Source organism: Lactuca virosa, chromosome 5 (genome assembly GCF_052849685.1).
Source record: "Lactuca virosa cultivar CGN04683 chromosome 5, Lactuca_virosa_CGN04683_v6, whole genome shotgun sequence".
Taxonomy (NCBI): domain Eukaryota; kingdom Viridiplantae; phylum Streptophyta; class Magnoliopsida; order Asterales; family Asteraceae; genus Lactuca; species Lactuca virosa.
Genome location: NC_136430.1, coordinates 313,515,212 through 313,537,824, shown reverse-complemented (window position 1 = coordinate 313,537,824; position 22,613 = coordinate 313,515,212). Strand labels below are relative to the sequence as shown.

The 22,613-nt window shown below is 38.2% G+C and overlaps 1 long non-coding RNA gene across 1 annotated transcript; it reads right to left on the bottom strand.

The window, feature by feature from the left end:
• Positions 1-21,108: 21,108 nt before the first annotated feature.
• On the bottom strand, positions 21,109-22,018 carry LOC145114788 (uncharacterized). The gene is made up of 3 exons (XR_013711230.1): positions 21,948-22,018; positions 21,461-21,560; positions 21,109-21,381 (listed from the first exon to the last, which is right to left on the bottom strand). It is a non-coding gene; the product is annotated as an uncharacterized LOC145114788 (long non-coding RNA).
• Positions 22,019-22,613: the final 595 nt, after the last annotated feature.

Here is a 22,613-nt window from a genome sequence, read left to right as displayed (position 1 = left end):
AGATAGTCAAGGAACTCAATGCTAAGATACTCTCCTCCCCGATCGGATCGGAGCATCTTGATGTTCCTGCCCAATTGATTCTCCACTTCCTGCTTAAACTCTTTGAACTTTTCAAAGGTTTCTGACTTATGCTTGATTAAGTAAATATATCCATATCTACTGTAATCATCAGTAAAAGTCACATAATAGCGATTAGCATCCCTTGTAGCAACTCTGAAGGGCCCACACACATCCGTGTGTACAAGGTCCAACAAACCTTCACCCCTATCACAAGTACCTGTGAAGGGTGACTTTGTCATTTTTCCAAGTAAACAAGACTCGCAACTATCATCTGACTTGAGGTCAAATGATTCCAAGACTCTAGCCTTTTGGAGTTGGCCTATGCGCTTCTTGTTAACATGTCCAAGACGACAATGCAACAAGGATGCTTTATCCAAGCTATCTGAAGAATCAATATACAACACATTATTTCCTAGATTGTCTACAACATTCACGGCTTCATATACACCATCACAAGGTAATGCTTTAAAGTAAAATACATCATTGTAATAAACATTAATAGCACCATTTTTATTATCAAATGAAAATGTAAAACCTTGTTTGTACATGTGACAACCGTCAAATTTCGGTCAAGTCAAAGTCAAACAAAGTCAACAAGTCAAACCGGTCAACTCCAATAACCCTTGTATGTTAGGGTTTACGTTATGTAATCACTATACAATTCGCTATTTTTATGAGAAATCATCATTTGGAAAGTTCATGTGTTTGATTTTCCTTAGCCTTAACAGTGCTAAACAACGAACCAAAGCGATAAAACACTATTGCACAATCATCGGGATTGTGTACGACACTAAAACACGGTTTAACGGGGTTTACGAACCTTGCGTTGTGAAGCCGGACACTCAAATTAATCACAAACGAAACCTCTCTAAATCGTTTTCACTCTATCTCTTTCTATTTGAAATCTCTCCCAAATCTCTCTCAAAAGTTACTTTAACTTTTTGTAATCATTTGGGTCATATCGACCCTTAACCGGGTCAAAAATCGGTTGAAACGGGGTAAAAACGGGTAAAATAGCCTTAAGGACCTGAAACTGAAGCTTCAGGACCGAAGCCTCTCATCCGAGGCCTCGGATCCGAAGCCTCTCATCAGGACCGAAGCTGAAGCCTCTCAGGAGACCGAATCCGAAGCCATCAGACAGCAGCCTCGCATGCGAGGGTCCGAATCCGGCCTCCATGCGAGGGGTCTCGCAGACGGCCCCTTTTTACCGGTTTTTCGACTACGACTTCGTTTTAACTCCGTTTTTCATTATTTTAACGTGGGATTTTCACCCAAAACTTTATTTTATAAACTAAGGCCCCAAAATATATAAATCTCCAGGGTTTTTATAAAAATATATTAAAATAATTAGTGGTTGAACTAATTATTGAGGGAATATTTGCTTTTCCTTAATTTATGGCAAAAGCAAACCACCACCACCTCACTCTATGATCAACCACTCTTTCCCACTACCCCTTGTCTCCTTAGTGGACCTTTACACCCAATCTCCAGCTCTTCCCACGTTCTAAGAGCTGGAGGATTGATCCTCTCTCCTCATTCTCCATAAAGTTCTTTCATTCTACACTTAGCAACCAAAGGACACTCTCCAAAATTCTCTCATCTTTTCTCTCAACTTCAAGAACTTCAAGGCTTTCTTCAGGGATTTATTTCTTCAATTAGTAAGTATCTTCATCATTCATATAATTATTACACTCCATTCTACTCAAATCATTGATATCTTACACTAATTCCATCTTATTCGGTGTTAGATTCTCGAATCATCAAGACATCTTCTTAGTGTTCTTGGGTTGAATACTTCCTCTCTCTCACTTTCATCTACTGAAACCACATAAGGTGAGTTCATACCCCTACATTTACATGTTTTTCTTAAGTTTTAAGGGGGGAATACAAGTAAAATCATCAAGAACACAATTAAACTTTTTCTATCAGATTACATCAGAAAAGATGAACTTCGATCACGGACTGTTTTGGTCAACTTAAATATTTTAGTTTTCAAAACTGTTCCAGGTGCAAGTAGTTCAAACTCTTAGCTTTAAAATGGCTACTTGCACATCTCCATATGATTTTTTCTACAATTTATGGTGATTTTTACAAAACTGCCTGTCATTTCAGAGGCAAACCCGGACCAGTCTGTGATTATGGACATTTTCACCTCTGTTAGAGATCACTAAAAATCATGATAAAATTTACGAACAAACTAGACTCATATTCCAAACTCTCAGAATTTGCGGATTTGGATTTAGAGCTTTGATGATTTTTCTATAAAGTTTCTAAGAACAGTAACAGGAACTGTATTCAACGAAAAGTTGCTGTCAATTTCATTTCACCTTGTAACATGTTGAGCAAAGTGTATATCTTTATGTGATTATATGTTATTGCAATATATGACATTTTATCTTAATATTTAGACACACATCAGTTTACAAATGGATTTGGACATATAAAATATAAAGAATAACAAGTGATTATAATCAAAGTACAACCGATACATTCAAACATTTAATAAACTATTTTGAATATAGTTTGCATACATTACTACGTACTACCCTTGGTTGATAAACTATAATAGGTATAGTTTATGATACATTACATAACACATACATTTAAAAAGGGTACATTTATACAAAGGATATTTTCATTAAGCAAGGTACGGCCATACGGTACCAAGTTTTCATAACACGTAATTCCGTTAATGACTTTGTGAGACATTTACTTCAAATTACCATTAAGTCCTGTATTGTAACCAGAGTCTCCTTGAGGGAGAGCGTGATAGTTGTGTATAGATCTATATTGGGTTTGACAAACCCACACCTAAACTGCATGCAACAGTTAGACCGATAGGTCTGGGGTGACAAATGTCATAACATTTCCGACGCCTGAAGAACGTCGTTTTAGGCAACCTTGGTCATAGTATGGTTATAATAAACTCACATAAAGTATTAATAAACATTGGAATTTACGGGAACTTCATTAAAATTTAACGAGTTTATGTCGATTTAAACTTGCATTGTTTTACTATAAATATGACAAATTACTTGTACATTTCGGTCTTTGGGTTTTAAGACTACATTTACACATTAAGGAAAATATTGGATTTTCTAACACAAATACTACTTTTACAAACGAAAGGCTTTTAATAATACCAAACAAAAGCTTATGAACTCACCAACCTTTGTGTTGACACTTTTTCAAACAACTTGTATTCTCAGGAAATCATTAAACAGGTAACCAAGTGCTTTTGAGGATGGGGCGCTAAGGCGTCTACTATTTCATATTTTGTCAACATATTGTAATTGATTCGTAAACATGTAATTCATACAATGATGTCACTTTTTCAATTATATATATGTTGGTTGTGTTTGCTTCAATTACTATTACAATTGTTGTTATGATACTATACATGAAGTCCTCCACCCCCGGACGTTTCCGCCATCCTTGGTTTGGGGGTGTGACAGTACAAGCCATGAAAAGAAATAATATTTCTTGCCATTTCGGGCGAGTAACAACACTTATTCAAATCTAACATTAACCCATTATTAAGCAATAAAGAATAAACTCCTATCTTGGTAACAGGTGATGCTTTCCTGTTGCCTATGACTAAGTTTATCTTCCCGTGCTCCACTTGCTCACTTCTTCTTAGTGCCTGCAAATCAGTGCAGATGTGAATACCACAACCTGTATCAAGCACCCAAGAATTAGCATTAGATGAGTTATTAGACAATATTGTGTAAATACCTGCATGGATGGGTTTAACCTTCCCATCCTTTACATCTTGCAGATATTTAGGGCAGCTTCGCTTGAAGTGTCCCTTATCCTGGCAATAGAAGCACTGTGCTTCCTTTGGGTTTGAAGAAGGAGTAATGAGACCTTTCTTTGTCCCACTTGAAGAGGAACCATCAAGAGTCTTACCCTTGGTACCCTTCGAAGGGCTTTTACTCTTCTTACCCTTTCCCTGCCCAATAGCCAGAACAGGGGCTATTGAAGGAGTAGAAGTAGCAACCGCTTTACCCTTAAGGCCATTTTCAGCTGTCCTTAAGAGTCCTTGAAGTTTGCTAAGTGTGACTTCCTCCTTGTTCATATGATAAGTCATACGAAACTGATCATAACTTGGAGGTAAGGAATGGAGAATGATGTCAATCACCATTTCCTCAGGAAAGTCAACATTTAGCTTCAGCAACCGGTCAACGAACCTTTGCATCTTCTGCAAGTGACCGGTGATGGGTTCACCATCCTTCATCCTTGCGGTTATCATGGAGGAGATGATTTCATACCTCTCCTGACGCGCGCTCTGATGGTACCTTTCCATCAGATCCAGGTGCATCTCATAGGGGTAGAAATCTTCATAGGATTTTTGAAGTTCAGGAGTCATGGTGGCCATCATGATGCATGCTACTTTAGTAGCATCCTTTTCATGTGCAAGAAACTCCGCAAACTCTTCAGGAGTAGCAGTGGCTTTACTCACAACCTTAAGCTCCCTATCGAGGACATATTCTTTGTCCTCATAGCGGGTAATCATTCTGATGTTTCTGATCCACTCATTGAAATTGGATCCATCAAAGATGACCTTACCACACAAGTTCATAAGGGAAAAGGAGCATGTTGGGTTTGAGCCAGAAGCATTGTTGGAAGACATCTGAAAGGAAAGAAAGACAAGTTTCATTAGATTAGGAATCCTTAATAATTCACCCAAATGAAATATTAAGGCTAGGATCCAACAAACTATTTATAGTTGGAAGAGGGATGCCGTAATCCATACTATAAAATATTTGAAGGTAGGTAAATGACGATTTACCAATTTCCACCATAAGAACGAAATATTTTATTATTAGGTTTTATTGGTTTTGAAACTCCTAGATCTTTTGAGATACATTGAACTTTTCAATGGCATGTTTGAATCTCGATTGTGCCCTCTCAAGTTTGTGACTGGGATGCCGAGGATCACAAACAAGGTGTGAATAACCATACAAATTGACTTGGTACCCTCAACAATATTACCTAATCGATGTGCCGGTTAACCACACACGCTCCACCGATCTATAATAAAGTCAAGTTACCCTTTGCCACTCTTAATAGTCCATGTTAGTGTGCCGGTTAACCACACACGCTCCACTAACGACTTGGTAAGGTACAAAGTGTAATTTTATGGGCTAGCACCAATTTCACATTTTCCTAAAGTAACTAAGATTGGGAATTTATAATGTATAGTTACTTTATAATTCATTATACTTTTAACGAGTATTTAAAGTCGTATCCTACCCGTTCGGCTAACGACCCTCCACCGATCAAGGAAGCGGTGGGTGAGAGTGGACACCCATTAAGTCACCATTTTATAGGCAACAACCTTATACCCCCTTTATAGACCGGCTTCGTGAATGAGGCCTACTAACGGTAAGAATAACATATTCTTATACATATCTTGTTGTTGCTTGGATTCCTTCAAGACTTTGTGAGCCTAGCAACCCAAATGTTGTGCCTCAAATGCTTCACACAACACCACAAGGCTTGGAATAACTTGAGAGAATACTTCTAGCACTCAAAATCTGTTATGCCCTCTCTAGTAACCCTAGGTCACGATTTTGCTAGCCATAGGGTTCCTTTTATAGTGTTGTCACAATTAGGGTTTACACATGAATGCCCTTAATTGTCATGACTCTTGATTTCTCATGACCCATGGGTTTGTAACTCCCATGGACTATCCATGGAGCTCCATATGGTTATAACCAAACCCATAAACCATGGATCATTAATCCACCATAAAAGAATTGATGATTGTCATAATCAACCCTATATATTTAATTAGTCTCACTTTGATCACCAAATTAATACTAGATTAATACTTGATCAATACTAATTAAATAATACTATTATTAATATATTAGAACTTATAATATATTAATAATCATAAGTGCCTTATTCTCTCATCTAGTCTATCCAAGTATTGCAATGCCATGCAACCCAAATGGACCATGCCGGGTCGGGTCAAGTACATACCAAATAAAGTTATGGACTTAGACACTATATCCAACAATGGATACCCGGGAGGCGGGTAAGGCGACGGTGAGCGAGGTTCCGGTGGTGCGAGGCTACGCGGATGTGTTCCCATAGGAGCTTCCTGGGATACCTCCGGAGCGACAGGTGGAGTTCAGGATCGACTTAGTCCTTGGTGCGGCTCCGATAGCCAAGGCACCATATCGGTTGGCTCCTCCCGAGATGCAGGAGCTGCTAGACAAGGGATTTATCAGGCCGAGTAGTTCGCCTTGGGGAGCCTCGATCCTATTTGTCAAGAAGAAGGACGGGTCGCATCGCATGTGCATAGACTACCGGGAGCTGAACAAGGTAACGGTGAAGAACCGTTACCCACTCTCGAGGATTGACGACCTCTTTGACCAATTGTAGGGAGCATCTTGGTTCTCCAAGATCGATTTGCGCTCGGGTTATCACCATATGAGGGTCAGAGAGGAGGATGTGCAGAAGACTACGTTTCGGACTCGCTATGGCCGCTACGAGTTCGTGGTGATGCCCTTCGGGCTCACCAATGCTCCTGCCGCGTTCATGGACCTAATAAACCGCGTTTGTAGACCGATGCTGGATCGGTCCGTGATAGTTTTCATTGACGATATATTGGTTTACTCCAAGACGCAGGTGGAGCACGAGGAGCATCTGAGAGAGGTGTTGGATACTCTGCGGAGGGAGAGCTTATACGCCAAGTTCTACAAGTGTGAGTTCTGGTTGTGCGAGGTGCAGTTTCTTGGGCACCTTGTCAACCAGAACGGTATTTTGGTCGACCCGGCCAAGGTAGAGGCCGTGATCAGATGGGAGGTTCGGAAGTCTCCATCTGAGATTAGGAGTTTCCTAGGATTAGCCGGCTACGATCGGAGATTCATCCAGGATTTCTCCAAGATAGCCGTATCCTTGACGCGGCTGACGAAGAAGGCCGTAGTGTTTCGTTGGGGGCCTGAGCAGCAGGCAGCGTTTGAGACACTGAGACAGAGATTGTGCGATGCGCCAATCTTAGCCCTGCCAGAGGGCGTAGAGGATTTTGTGGTGTACTGCGACGCGTCTATTACGGGTTTGGGCGCAGTACTGATGTAGAGAGGACATGTCTGCGACACTACCTCTATGGGGTCCGTTATACCATTTACACGGACCACAAGAGTTTGAGGTACCTCATGGATCAGCCGAACCTGAACATGAGGCAGCGTTGGTGGTTGGATGTGGTGAAGGATTATGATTGCGAGATCCTTTACCACCCGGGGAAGGCCAATGTGGTGGCCGATGCGCTTAACCGTCGGGCAGCGCCGATCCGAGACATTTGCATGCGGATGACAGTAGTGACTCCACTATTGGAGCAGATCTGAGAGGCCCAACGGGAGGCCATGAAGGAGGAACACCGGAAGAGCGAGCGTATAGTGGGTCAGGTTTCCTCCTTCGACTATGATAGCCGAGGGTTATTGACACTACACCGCAGGGTGTGGGTTCCATACCACGGGGGTGTGCGCCAGGTTCTGATGGATGAGGCGCACAAATCCCGATTCTCCATTCATCCCGGGGCGACGAAGATGTATAGGGATCTTCGTCTCGACTACTGGTGCCCCTGCATGAAACGGGATGTAGCATGGTATGTGGAGCGATGCTTGACCTGTAGGAAGGTCAAAGCCGAGCACCAGAGGCCACACGGCAAGATGCAGCCGTTGGATATTCCCCTGTGGAAGTGGGAAGATGTTACCATGGACTTCATCACCAAACTTCCCAGGACAGCACGGGGAGTGGATTCCATATGGGTCATCATGGATCGGTTGACCAAGAGTGCCCATTTCATACCGATCCAGGAGAGTATCTCGGCCGATAAGTTGGCCGACATCTACATTCGAGAGGTGGTGGCTCAACACGGAGTGCCAGTCTCCGTGATTTCTGACAGGGATGTACGGTTCACTTCCAGGTTCTGGAAGAAATTCCATGACGAGTTGGGTACTCGTCTGCACTTTAGCACCGCATTTCACCCGCAGACAGATGGTCAGAGTGAGCGGACCATCCAGACTTGGAGGATATGCTGCGGGCGTGTGTGTTAGACTTCGGTGGTAGTTGGGATACTTACCTTCCATTGGCTGAGTTCTCGTACAACAACTGCTACCACGCGAGTATTGACCGTCCTCCCTTTGAGATGTTATACGGGAGGAAGTGCAGGACCCCGATATGTTAGGGTGAGGTTGACCAGAGGGTCATGGGGAGCACCGAAGTGGTGCTCAAGACGACAGAGAAGATTCAACAGGTCCGGAGCTGGCTTCAGATTGCTCAGAGTCGGCAGAAAAGTTATGCCGACAAGCGCCGATCAGACCTGGAGTTCCAGGTCGGGGATATGGTCCTCCTGAAGGTGTCGCCATGGAAGGGCGTCATCCGATTCAGGAAGCGGGGCAAGTTGGGCCCCAGGTACATTGGACCGTTCAGGGTTTTAGCCCGGGTGGGCAAGGTGGCGTACAGGCTGGATCTGCCAGCCGAACTCAGTCAGATCCACAACACTTTCCACGTCTCCCAGCTGCGGAAGTGCCTGGTGGACGACTCAGCAGTGGTGCCCTTAGAGGATATTCAGGTTGATGACAGCCTGAATTACATTGAGCGACCTGTGGCGATCCTTGATCGAAAGTCGAAGGATCTGAGGAATAAGAGGGTCGAGTTGGTGAAGGTGCTATGGCAGCACCGGAAGGGCTCAGAATGGACTTGAGAGCCGGTGGATGAGATGATGGAGCATTACCCAGAGTTGTTCCAGGAACGAGTAGCAGACTTCGAGGACGAAGTCTAAAATAAGTGGGGGAGATTCGTAACACCTGGTTCCTGGTATGTATTTTATTTAAGTATTGTGTATTTTTGGCCTGGGACTCGGCGAGTTGAAGGCCCAACTCGTCGAGTAGAAGCGGATTGGATACGAGATTTAAATGACGGACTCGTCGAGTTGGCCTCCAGACTCGACGAGTAGACTCTGACTGGACAAAACCCTAATCTAAGGGTTTGCACCTTATTTAAGCATCTCATTCAGCCACCCTTCGTCCCTATTGCTTCCAGAAACCCCCATAGCAAACCCTAACTGTGTGTGTGAAGATCTAAAGGCATTTGTGGTGATTTTTGGTGATTTTGATCACAAGGAAGAAGGAAGGGCCTAGAGGGATAAAGAGAAGACCAAGGGAGTTCAAGTTTATGCATCATTTGCAGTTCCCAGAAGGTATAAAGTCGGTACCTTGCTTTTTCATTTCCTAGATCCCTTTTTGGGGAGATTTAGGGCTTTTATAAGCCATTCTTGGTGACCAACCATGATTGCAAGCATGGTTGGGGGTTGAGGCTTCAGATCTAGGTCCATGAAGGAGTTACAAGGCAGAAAAGGGCTGCTTTTGCACCCATGGAAGCCCCCATGCAACTTAAGAGTCTCTTTTAGAGCCTTTTAGGCTCAAAGTCCCATGCATGCACGTAAAGTTCGTAACTTTACGTGCTAGATCGAGTTTAGGGACCTAGATCTATCATTTGGACAAGAGTTGTACGCCAGAAATCGAAGGAAATAGACTTGGACAGTATCGACTCGGCGAGTCGTTCTTGGGACTCGGCGAGTCCGAGGTTAGACTCCATTTTTCTGTTATGGGTCAAAGAGACCCAGTGGAGTGCTGGAAAGGTTTTAGAGGGTCCAGGGGAGTGACCCAACGTATTGGGCTAAGCCATAGTCCTGGAGTTCATAGGACTCGGCGAGTGCATGAACAGACTCGGCGAGTCCAAGGCAATCTCCCAACTCTTGAAGATGAACTCGACGAGTTGTTCATACAACTCGGCGAGTCGAGGATAGGACTGGTTCTTAGGATGAGGATGAACTCGATGAGTTGTTCATACAACTCGACGAGTCGGATGAAGGTTCGTTCGATGCTCGTATAGAAGGAGAACTCGTTGAGTCATTTCTAAACTCGACGAGTAGAGACGTGGATGAGGACAGTTAAAAGGTTACGGACTCGACGAGTTGGCGGCCCAACTCGGCGAGTCAGGTCAACTTGAAGTTGACTTTGACTTTGACTTTGACTTTGACTTGGACTTGGTCAGGGGTAAAATAGTCATTTTACCCTAAGAGTAGATATCAGATTCTGACTGAGTGTTTTGTGGGGATTATAGCCGGAGGATTTCCGGAGCAGCAGTAGACAGAGATTTCCCGCACAGATTTTCAGCAGCTACTCATACGAGGTGAGTTACCTTCCAGTAGCGGTGGGTCTACGGCCACAATGCCGGACCACCAGTAGGAGTTGTATGTTAGATGGTCGTCTTTGTGATATCATCTAGGTTTGCTACTACCTGATATGTTGTATGCTGGCATGATATGTTATATGTGATAGTAGTAGAGTTTGGTTGTTAGGACCGAAGGGTAGGTCAGGCACCCCAGATATGTCTGACAGTATGTGATGATATGTTTATATGATGGCATGATATGTTATATGTGATAGTGGTAGTAGGAGGGGAATAGTCCCCAAGTTCGGTTGTTAGGACCGAAGGGTAGTTCGGACACCCCAGATATGTCTGATAGTATCTTTATATTATGTTATATGTGATAGTAGTAGAGTTCGGTTGTTAGGACCGAAGGGTAGGTCAGGCACCCAAGATATGTCTGACAGTATGTGATGATATGTTTATATGCTGACATGATATGTTATATGTGATAGTGGTAGTAGGAGGGGAATAGTCCCCAAGTTCGGTTGTTAGGACCGAAGGGTAGTTCGGACACCCCAGATATGTCTGATAGTATGTTTATGTTATGATATATGTGATAGTAGCAGTAGGGGGTGGAATAGTCCCCGAGGGTCGGTTGTTAGGACCGACGGGTAGGTCAGCACCCCAAAATGGCTTGACACGGGTAGGTCGGCACCCCAGAATGGCCGTACCGGGTAGGTCGGGCACCCTAGAATTGCCCGACAGTATGTATGCTATATGATTGTATGGTATGTGGTACGATTGGGGGAACTCACTAAGCTTCGTGCTTACAGTTTTCAGTTTTGTTTCAGGTACCTCTTCAGCGAAGGGGAAGGAGCCGGCGCGGTAGCTGCACATCATACACAAATTGGATTCCGCATTATGAGATTTCTTGGGATTGTACTCTGACATTGTTACTACTTTTACGATATGATTTTCAGACATGAGATTATGGTTTTTACGAAATGATATGACTTCATGATATTTTCTTATGAATGTTTTCTAAGTCGTTATATAAAAATCAAAATTTTTGGACTCGAAAAAATGGGATGTTACAGTAGTTGTTGTTTTCTTCTATATTGTCACGCAGTTTAAATTTTATTAAGACTATTTTGTATCTTTTGTAAACATGTAATTATGGTGAGTGTGACCATGTTTGCTAAATGGCCACATGTAATTACTTCCATAAGTGGCGAATTGCTAATTATTAGTCACAAAAAACAATCAAATTTTGTAACTATAACCTATCGTATAGAGACGCCCAATTAAGTGAAATACAATCATAAGTATTATAAAGACACACATTTTGTTAAAATTAAGGACTATTCGGTATCGTATTAAGACTATTGGGTATATTTTAGACACATATAATTACGGTGAACATGTCCATGTTTGGTAAATGGACACATATAATTAATGATGTAAGTGACGATTAGCTAGTATTTAGTCTCCACAACAATCAATTATGGTATTTATTGTTGGATTAGTGTCTAAGTCCATAACTATTTTGGTATGTACTTGACCCGATTATGAGCATGGTCCTTTTGGGTTGCCTTCACCATAGAAATATGTAGGATGAATTAAGGAGAGAAAGGTTTAATTATGATTTATTAATATATTATAAGAATAATATATTAAAGGAGAAATCATATTGTTTAATTAATATTAATCAAGATTTAATTAAGAATTAATTTTGTGACTAAAAGAGATTAATTAAACTTAGGGGACTGGAGTTGTAATTATAAGATAATTACAATTGGGCTATGGATCACCTAATAATATATATAGGTTGGACGAATTCTATGGGAAGCCCATAAGGAATTCGTCCAAGGGATATGTTAAAGGAGTCCATGGGCTGCTTAGGGCTTAAGCAGTCAGATTAGGGTTTCCTAGTTGCAAACCCTAATAGCCTACATGTATATAAAGGACCCCTATGCCCCAAAAACGTGGCCAAGTGTTCCTTTAGGGTTTCCAGCCGTTTTTGGTGTCTCCCCTCTCTTCTCTCCTTCATCCAATTGCTTAGTGGTGTTTGTGACTCCATTAGAGGTGCAACACTTGAGGCACTAAGCTTTCTGAAGCCAATCAAAGCATGGAATTGATTGTTATTACTATATAACAATCAAAGATAATTACTAAACCCTTATTTCAGTTCTTATATGATAGATCTAGGGTTTATAGCTTTGGATATTCAATTGCATGTTCATTAGACAAACTAGATCCAAAAGCTATTAGGGTTTGCATGTACACCATAGGAATGATGTATTGCTCGAAACTCATTAGTGGTATCAGAGCCTAGGGCTGTTTGTTAGTGAATTTGATGCTTATTTGATCGAATTTTGGCTGAAAATCGATTTTTTTGAGGTTTTTCGACTTGACTCGCCGAGTCAACTGGGTGACTCGTCGAGTCCATAGTGAACTCGACGAGTCCAAGCCTGACTCGAAGAGTCAGAGGGTCAGATGGAGGATTTTTCGGGTTTCTTGCCTATTTTTGCTGTGGGATAATTACCAAAACTTTTTTTATTGATAGAAATCGGATTTTTATGGTATTGGGTGATTATCTTTGCCAAAATAAAAGATAATTTCATATTAATTGAATAATTACTTCCTTATATGATTAAATTTAATTATTTGAATTACTTGGTGTATTATCTTGCAAAAAATTAGACTAGGTCAAAACTATATAATTTCCTTATTTGAATTATTGATCTAGAATGTTCTTGACAAAGTTTGAATAGTTTCAAATTACTCCCTTTAAGCTTATAGTTTAAATTTGAACTTAAAAGTTTTGTTTTTGAAATTTAAATAGTTAAACCCAAATGTTTTGAAATGTTTCAAAACTTGCCCTCAAGTTTTGAAATTTAAAAGTTGATTAAAAGTTTAATTTTGAAATGTTAAATTCTAAAAACCCTAGAATTTTTTGAAAAAGTTCAAATTACACCCTTATGGTTTTATTTATTAATTAAGGTGTATAATTAAAGGAGATTTTATAAACCTATAAAGTTTTGGTTTACATTTAATTAAATTAAAAGTATAATTTATTAAATTAGACCACCTAGTATTTTAAAAGTGTAAAATACATCCTATACTATATATAACATTAAAAGTCTAATATTATATATATATATATATATATATATATATATATATATATATATGAGTAAACAGTCAGTCTTACCGTTAGTAGACCTCATTCACGAAGCTGGTCTATAAGGGGTGTTTAAGGAAATTGCCTATAAAATGGCGATTGAATGGGTATCCACTCTTACCCACCGCACTCTTGACTAGTGGAGGGTCGTTAGCCGAACGGGTAGGATAGGACGAAACCTTCCATTATAAGTATAATGAAGTACAAAGTAACTAAATGCTTTTATAAATTCCCAAATCATAGTTACTTTAGGCAAAATGTGGAATTGTATGCTAATCCATGGAATTACACTTCACACCCTTGCCAAACGTTAGTGGAGCGTGCGTGGTTAACCGGCACACTAATTTGGGGTTGACATTGGTTGTGAAGGGTGGCTCGATGTTTATCATAGATCAAAGGAGCGTGCGTGGTTAATCGGCACATTGATTAGGTGATAGTATCATTGAGTGCATCACGTAGATTCGTATGATTATTCACACCTTGTTTGTGATCCTCGGCATTCCAGTCGCAAATTTGAAGGGCATAATCGAGATTAAACATGCCATTGAAAAGTTCAATGAATCTCAAAAGATCTAGGAGTTTCAATTCATTTAAAACTTAAACTTCATTTTTTGTTTTTCATGGTGGGAATTGGTAAATCGTCATTTACCTACCTTCAAATATTCTGAAACTAGATTACCGTATCCCTCTTCTAGGTTGTAGAATATTGTGTTGGATCCTAGCCTTGATGTTCCATTTGGGTGTTACATCAAGGATTCTTATCAACTAACTTGAATTTTCTCCCGTTTTGTAGATGTCTAAATCTTACAATGGTCTGCCCAAGTCCCTTGGAACAAGCTTTCCAAATGAAGATGACGTTCCACGATACGATCAAGGAAATGAGAGTCATGCTTCACTTCCTCCACCTCCTCCACCTCCTCCAATTATTCTCCCTAACCTACAAGTTCAAAGGCTTGAAAAGTTCAAGCTCACTCAAGCCCTATTGGCAAGTAAACACGAAGATGGGAAACCTGTGTGTGCACACGTCTTGGAGATAAAGTCACACATTGACAGGTTAAGGATGTTGGGTGTCGAGATTTCAGGTGAGTTGGCTGTTGACTGGGTTCTTCAATCGCTTCCTGAATCATATAGTGAGTTCGTAAGAGAGTACTATATGATGGAACACGACGTGACCCTCATTGATCTCACCTATTTGCTTATAGCTGCTGAATCAGCAATGATTTGGCGTGCTGGTCAAGCAAATTTGTCTGGTGAATCAAACTCCCAAACTTCAATGGACACTGGCAATATTGGAATTCCAGAAAGGACTAAGCATGAGATTGTCCCATGTGCTGTGCTAAAGGAGTCCATTTGCTTTTATTGCCTAGAGAAGGGGCATTGGAGACGAAGCTGCCCAAACTACCTGAGAGATCTAAGAGATGGGAGAGTTAAGGAATATGGCTCTACTTCAGGTAAAATCCATTATCTAACTCTGTAAGTTCCTATTTTTGATTCTTAATACATGATGTGATAAGATTACATTTTGATGTTTTTCAGGAACAAAGAAAAGAGAGGAAGCTTAAGGAAGAAGCGTGCTGAATCTGATCATGAAGAAATGGATTTCGATCGAATGGATTCGAAGATCAGATTTTTGAGCTGCTACTCTAGAGTTAGGATAGATTGATAAGAAATATGTAATAGCATAGTTTTTCAGTTGAATTACATTGTAAGGACAAATTTTTCCGCAGTAAAATAAATTTTGATTTTGTCTTACTTATTTATCCTTGCAATGGTGTGTATGAAAAATTGATGTTTAATTGTTTCTATTATTAGCAATAATGGATTTGATTCTTAATTATGTTATTTGTGGAAATGTCGAGAATTTTCCAAATAAGGGAAGATTCTCATCGCCCAAGTTTCAATTGAACAGAAACTTGGAATCATACAACTTGGTTGCGTGGTGAATGAGAAACTTCATATTTGGAAATTAGACTATTTTTTGACAAAGTGTCAAGAGAAGGACTAGGGGATCGAGTACACTAGATTGTGCGTTGATCAAGTCCACCACAAGAGTGATAAAGATATTCGTCATGATTTACTAAAGTTTAGTAAATATGGTTATACTTATAAGATTAAGTATAATTCTAAGTTAATTGAAAGAGTTTCAATCAATAGCAGAACGAATAAGAAGAATCAAGTAAACAGAAAGATAAAAGTTTCTTCATTCTAAGAAGAAGGGAGAGTACCTTTTATTGTGTTTTATGATAAGCTTTAATGATTAAGAACTATTTCTCAACTGGTCCTCCAAGTGAGTCTTAGTGCATTTGTATGTCTAAGAAGAGGAATCGAGAATTATGGAAATAGTTAAATCAATAAGTCAATCATACTTCGTTCCAATATCAAGTCTTAAGAGTCATACTCCAATATTATGACTTGAGTGACAAGTCTTAAGTAGGTTTATAACACTCGTCAAATGTGGAATTTGGAAAAGTTTTCTTATTCTTGCACATTTGAAATTGGTAAGTTGTGATGTCTTGGATAAGACAAAGACCAACCAAGACCAATTGTGTGAAGTGTTAAACTTGACAAAAGGCTACACTAACTCTTGAATATTTGTTTGTCAAGAAATGTTTCTTGACAAGAGAATATTATATGTCAAGGAGTCAGTGGGAGTGTAAATGGTCTTGAAAAGTTTCAAGAACAAATCAAGGTTAAACCTAGTTGATCATCACTAGCACACGACTTGAGGTTTAAAGCCTATCGTGGATGACATACTCTTTTTCTGTGCCATTCCAATTGAGTTAATTATGCATGTGAGTTCTATGAGTTCTCATTTGAATGCATAAAGACAAAGCACCTTGATCAATGGAAAGTACATTGATATGAAAGGGTGAGTTTCTTGGAAGACATGGTGGGCACTCGTGTTACCATGAGGCAAGAAATCAAGATTGAACAAGTTCAGTCCATATGGTTTTGGATTTGTCGCAAACCTTCGTTTTTGACGAATTCACATGGATAGGAACACATACATCATAAAATCTAAGTGTCATAAGGTTTTCCTCATTCATGAAAATGATTGTAAGGAAATGCTTTCACTAAGAGAGATTTTAAGTAGATAGCAATTGTGAAAATTGTATTCTCAAATTCGATTATGATTACGGCATCCCTCTTCATAGTTCGAATTGTGAGATTTGGCAATTAGTCTGAACATCTGGGACTTAGTAACATAAATTCTGAATTGTTTAGACACACATGTGAGCTATCTAAGGCAAAGGTGTATGAGCTTAAAAAGCTTAGATAAAGGCTTATCACAGCATTAGGTATTAGACATATGAACTTAAGGAATTCAATAAGCATTGTTTTCTGGAAGTTCAATTGTTTTCTGAATACATGTCAAAGCTAGTGGGAGCATAAGTGTTATGCTGGTAAGAAAATAATCATCATGTTAGTGGGAGCATGATTATTATGGTAAGTATTGGAAGTTAGCAATATTAATTATAGAAAACAAAGATTCACTTTGCAAAGTTGCAAGGGTTGAAAAGTTGTTTTGCTATAATTAAGGGAGAGAATATTATACTTCGTTTCAAAATTCTAAAGCTTAGATCGAGAAATGTTAATAAATTTAGTCAAGGATACGTAGTGCATTCTCAAAATTCGATTATGATTATGGCATCCCTCTTCATAGTTCGAATTGTGGGAACATGGCACATAAAATATTATGGCAGAAGGATGATAAAGTATCACGTCTTTATGTGAGACATTATGCATCGTGTCCAATATGCTTCGGGTATAGGATCGATTGCATATGCTATAATATTTGACCATTCTAAAATTTTCCAAATGCCTAGGGCATTAAGAGGGAAAAAGGGACTAGAATCGGTTTTGACTAAAATAATTAAACAACTATCAAAGGACGATCTGAGGTTCACTGAGAATTTGTCGCTTGTGAGTAATTGGAAGTATAGTATTGGATGGACTATATTGACATTATTATGAATAGATAAGATTCTTTTAAGAATGAGTTGTCATATAGCAAATATGGAAATATTTCCATAAATGGGAGTTGGAAATTAAGAATCTATGTAGATTAGAAACTTTTATGCAAAAGGATGTTCAAAGGAATGTACTTTGAGTGAGAGACATCACATCTATAAAATTGTTTTGTAACAATTTCTGATAGAGAACTTAGTAATTTCATTAGCCAAGTCTTGGTGACTTTTGTGCTATGACTTTATGAAAGGGTCGTTGTATAAAATGTTAGAATCTGACATATTCTAAAAGTGGCAAGAATTTGGTATTCTAATACTAATAATAAGGATTGGGGATTGTGAAATGAGTTTCATTGGAAAAGTTTTCAATTGATCTATTTCACAAAGTATGAACCATAGGAAACCAAAGTGTGCATGCTCGGAGCATGGGACAATTGTGGTTATAATTCGGGTAATAAGTTGATTTTCTGAAACAGTAAGCAATGAATAATGAGTAATCAATATGGTGTTTAAATAAAAGTGTTTTTATTTACGCTCAAAAGTTTTGGGGCCATATAGGATTAATATTATTATTGCGTTTCACTTTGCATGTTTTGACTTCCAGAATAACTGGGTTATTCAAACCTCCACAATCGGTCATACGTTGGAAGTAGGTATGAAGGAAGACTGTCATGAATCTGTCTGCAGATTGTCTAAAGTGTTTAGACATAGCACAAGTTTGCTGCAGAGTTCATGAGTGCTTTGATAAGATAAAAGTATTGGATTAAACCCACACTCACTTGAATCACTTCATGGATTTATCACGGGTGATTAGTGAGACGATAACATTGTATATTCTTGAAACCAAGACGTGTGAGTTGTTATTTACTAGTCGGTTGCACATTGATGATAAGTAAACGCACCAGTAACTTGGTGTTATAAAACTTATTGTTGTGTGTGATTCAATTAGTAGGTGCAAGCAAGCATTTGAGTCGAAGTTTATCCATTCCTTTTACCCAAAGTGGGATCAAAGCGATATCTATGGGCCCCTCGATGATTTAGTGATGACACCCTAAGCGCTTGGCCAAGCCGGGACTAAGTTGATGTGTTCAATTGTAGTCTGTTGTCAGGCGTCATAAATCAGATGTCGAGAAACAATACATAGACAGAGAGAATGATTTAAATCCATGTCTCATGTTTATACGATATCTTGTAGAATGGAGGAATATATGATCCCTTATCTAAAGGACACGCGTATCTGATAAGATCAGAGTTGACAGCGGCTTTTGAAAGCTATGATTGCTGATCAGGTTCTGAAGTTATACAAAATAGTTATTAGACTTATCCAAGTGGGAGACTGTTGGATTAGTGTCTAAGTCCATAACTATTTTGGTATGTACTTGACCCGATTATGAGCATGGTCCTTTTGGGTTGCCTTCACCATAGCAATATGTAGGATGAATTAAGGAGAGAAAGGTTTAATTATGATTTATTAATATATTATAAGAATAATATATTAAAGGAGAAATCATATTGTTTAATTAATATTAGTCAAGAATTAATTAAGAATTAATTTTGTGACTAAAAGAGATTAATTAAACTTAGGGGACTGGAGTTGTAATTATAAGATAATTACAATTGGGCTATGGATCACCTAATAATATATATAGGTTGGACGAATTCTATGGGAAGCCCATTAGGAATTCGTCCAAGGGATATGTTAAAGGAGTCCATGGGCTGCTTAGGGCCTAAGCAGTCAGATTAGGGTTTCCTAGTTGCAAACACTAATAGCCTACATGTATATAAAGGACCCCTATGCCCCAAAAACGTGGCCAAGTGTTCCTTTAGGGTTTCCAGCCGTTTTTGGTGCCTCCCCTCTCTTCTCTCCTTCGTCCAATTGCTTAGTGGTGTTTGTGACTCCATTAGAGGTGCAACACTTGAGGCACTAAGCTTTCTGAAGCCAATCAAAGCAAGGAATTGATTGTTATTACTATATAACAATCAAAGGTAATTACTAAACCCTTATTTCAGTTCTTATATGATAGATCTAGGGTTTATAGCTTTGGATATTCAATTGCATGTTCATTAGACAAACTAGATCCAAAAGCTATTAGGGTTTGCATGTACACCATAGGAATGATGTATTGCTCGAAACCCATCATTTATTTGCCACATAAATTGTTTTTCATGTTGTTATTGTTTAATTTAGTCACAAGAACTTTAGAAGAAACATCATTTTAAATCAATTGTAGTATCATAATTCTTGTATATTATGGCTATTGTTAACCATTTAGCCACACGCTAAAAATTGATGTAAAATAACCATTGTATATTTTTAGAGACATTAAAAACCTATAAAACATGGCAAAATTTATATTACAGCCACTTTAACTTACTATTTATTGTTACTTTTTATACATTGTAGACATATCAAAATAATTTAAATTAAAGTAACGAAACCCAACAATATGAAACAAAAGCAAAATTCATAATTTGATATTACTAATAATTGAAATCCAAATCCATACATTACATTCCTAATTAAAATATCAAAGAAAAGAAAATTGTCCTCATTTCAAGAATTTAAATAATCGTTAAAAAACCAAACACATCATAAACGAAAACCTAAATATAACTAGGCATTCATCTTGTTTGTATTGCTCCTTGTCTTCTTGAGAAGGGCATCAGATGATATGTAAGTTGGTTTCCTTTTCGTTGAGTTTTGATGTGATATAATTTCTGGTACCTATAACAACAACATTGAAACCAAAAAAATGAGTTCATCATAAACTTAGTATACTACTTTATGAAGAAAATAAAGTGTAATGCACAAAGTATTGAACATAATTAAAAAAAACTTTTGACTCGGTTTGCACAAGGTATTTTGGCCATGTGACAAAACTTTTATATGCATCCTCAACTAATGAGAATTCCCCAGTTTTATGGGGTAGAAATTCATGTTTTATTACCACTTCATCAATGGAAACTTTATAGCAATCATCTTGTAGAGGAACTCCATGAATGAATTGTCTTTCTGATGATAAGTGAACGGTACCACGAGCAACGATGTTCCTTTTATACGGATATGATAGACTACACTTGATTGGCTACAATGACAAGTAATATTAGAATCAGAAAAAAAAGACATAAATGTATATTCAACATGTAAAAAAACACTGACCTGGTGAATGGGTTTATTTGGTGAAACTGTTGGTATGTCATGATTGATAGTGGCAGTCTTAGACTCAACATCTTTTCTGGTGGGTTTTGTATTTGCCTAATATAAAGATTTAAGACATATATGTAAAATTATATTTTAATATAAAAGATAAATTAAAAGTATTGAAAATTGTAAAGTTAGTATATACTACTGTTGCAGATTTCATGGAAATCAAATCTGTATAGGGAGTTGTAGTTGCAGATTTGGTTTGAACTGGTTTCTTGGTGGGTTTTGCAATAACCTAAATAAGTTAAAGTCCCAGGTGAAAAAACAAAAATTAGTACCAAAAAAAAAATTATATCAACGATGATTTTATAAGATGATAACATACTGGTGTTACAGGTTATGATGGTTCATTGGTTTTGAGACTAACAGGAGTCTTTTCACTACTTTCAACAATCTTCTCACTTGAAATACCCTAGTAAATATAAAGAAACAGGGAAAATGTCTAAAAGAAATGCAATTTACAAGTAATATTGACAATATATGTTTTTAATAAGATTACTTACAATTGTATGAGACAGATTTGGAAAGTTAGCTCCTTTTGCACTAAGATGAGCCAAAACTAGCTTTAGTGTTTGATCTTGTTCATTAACCTTTGTAGACAAAGGCTTGAGTTCAACATCTTTTTTTCTCGATCTCAAGTTTTCCATTATGCAGTGCAACTTTAAGATCTTTAATTTCTTTGTTAGATAATCTTTTGCTGCGAGGAATATTGAAATATTTGTTGTAAGTGACTCCCGTGCCGACACTTTCATCTAATGCTCCCATAATCTTTAAGAAATCCACATCATTTGGATCTAGAACAATTTAAAGCTAGCATTTAGCAACTCAAATCAATAATTAGGGCATAGAGATAGAGATTCAAGAATAGTTAACTCTTCAAATTCTTCTTTCTTCGTGACTGTCCTCCATTTGAAACAATCATTACATTACACAGAAAATGAGTCAACTGAACTCTAAGGTGGGCCTCTCACTCCTACAAAACACCCACATCAATTTTGAAAACAATTCTTACATATAAAAAACTTTGATAAGATAAAACAAAATCATCTTCAAAAGCCTACAAATCCTTACATGACAAAAGGTAAACAGATAACTGTAAGAACCTTGATACAAATTTACTTGAAAATAATGTCTAATTTCCAATTGTGAAAAGAAATTGAAGACCATATTTTTTGATACACATCACATCACCGTCAAGAACACAAGACATTTAAACCCAACTTGGTGTTTTTCATGTGTAAAATTTACACTTGCTTTATAAAAAATCGCATACCAAGTTAATCTATCAGAGCTTCATGTATTCAACACACAAGATACAAGATACAGAAAAACATATAAGCAAATCAGAGTAAGTTTTTACCTAACGTGGTCTTAGAGCACCAAACTGACCTTCAACCGTAAATTTTCATGTCTCTAGTCTTTTATTTCAATGCCCTCTGACCCGACCACATCAAAGGTCTCCTAATAAAAATTAATTGTAAGTAGAATGTTATAGAAGGAAATGAAAGTAGGATGCTATAATGAAGCAATTAGAAAGTGCATTGCTATTTCTTTACATTTAGCCCAAAAATTAAAAGACTTAGAGTTTCAAAAAGAATAGTTAGATGCAATAATTAGCAATGTACTTATGTTGATTTGACTGTTATTGCATCCTACTTTCATTTGTAGATATATAATGTTCTTATAAGGAAAAGTTGAAAGTACCATGCATAATTAAAAAAACATGGTCAAAGATGTAAAAAGAGTAACTTAATAGAGAACGTAGGAAAATAATTATTTATCTGAATAACGATTCATAGGAAAGAAAAGTAATAGGCTAGTAAAAACCTAACCTTCGTTACTTGTGCAAGTGAAGTCAGGCATGCTAGATCCACCCCAACTGCCATACAAGAAACAAAACTACAAGAAATAAGCTAGAAATTGAAACTATTTAAAATGATACAGAATACCTATAATAATATATAAATTTTGGTCAAAGATTATGTAATGAACTGACCCTAGCTGGTCAATTGCAATCACCCTAAGG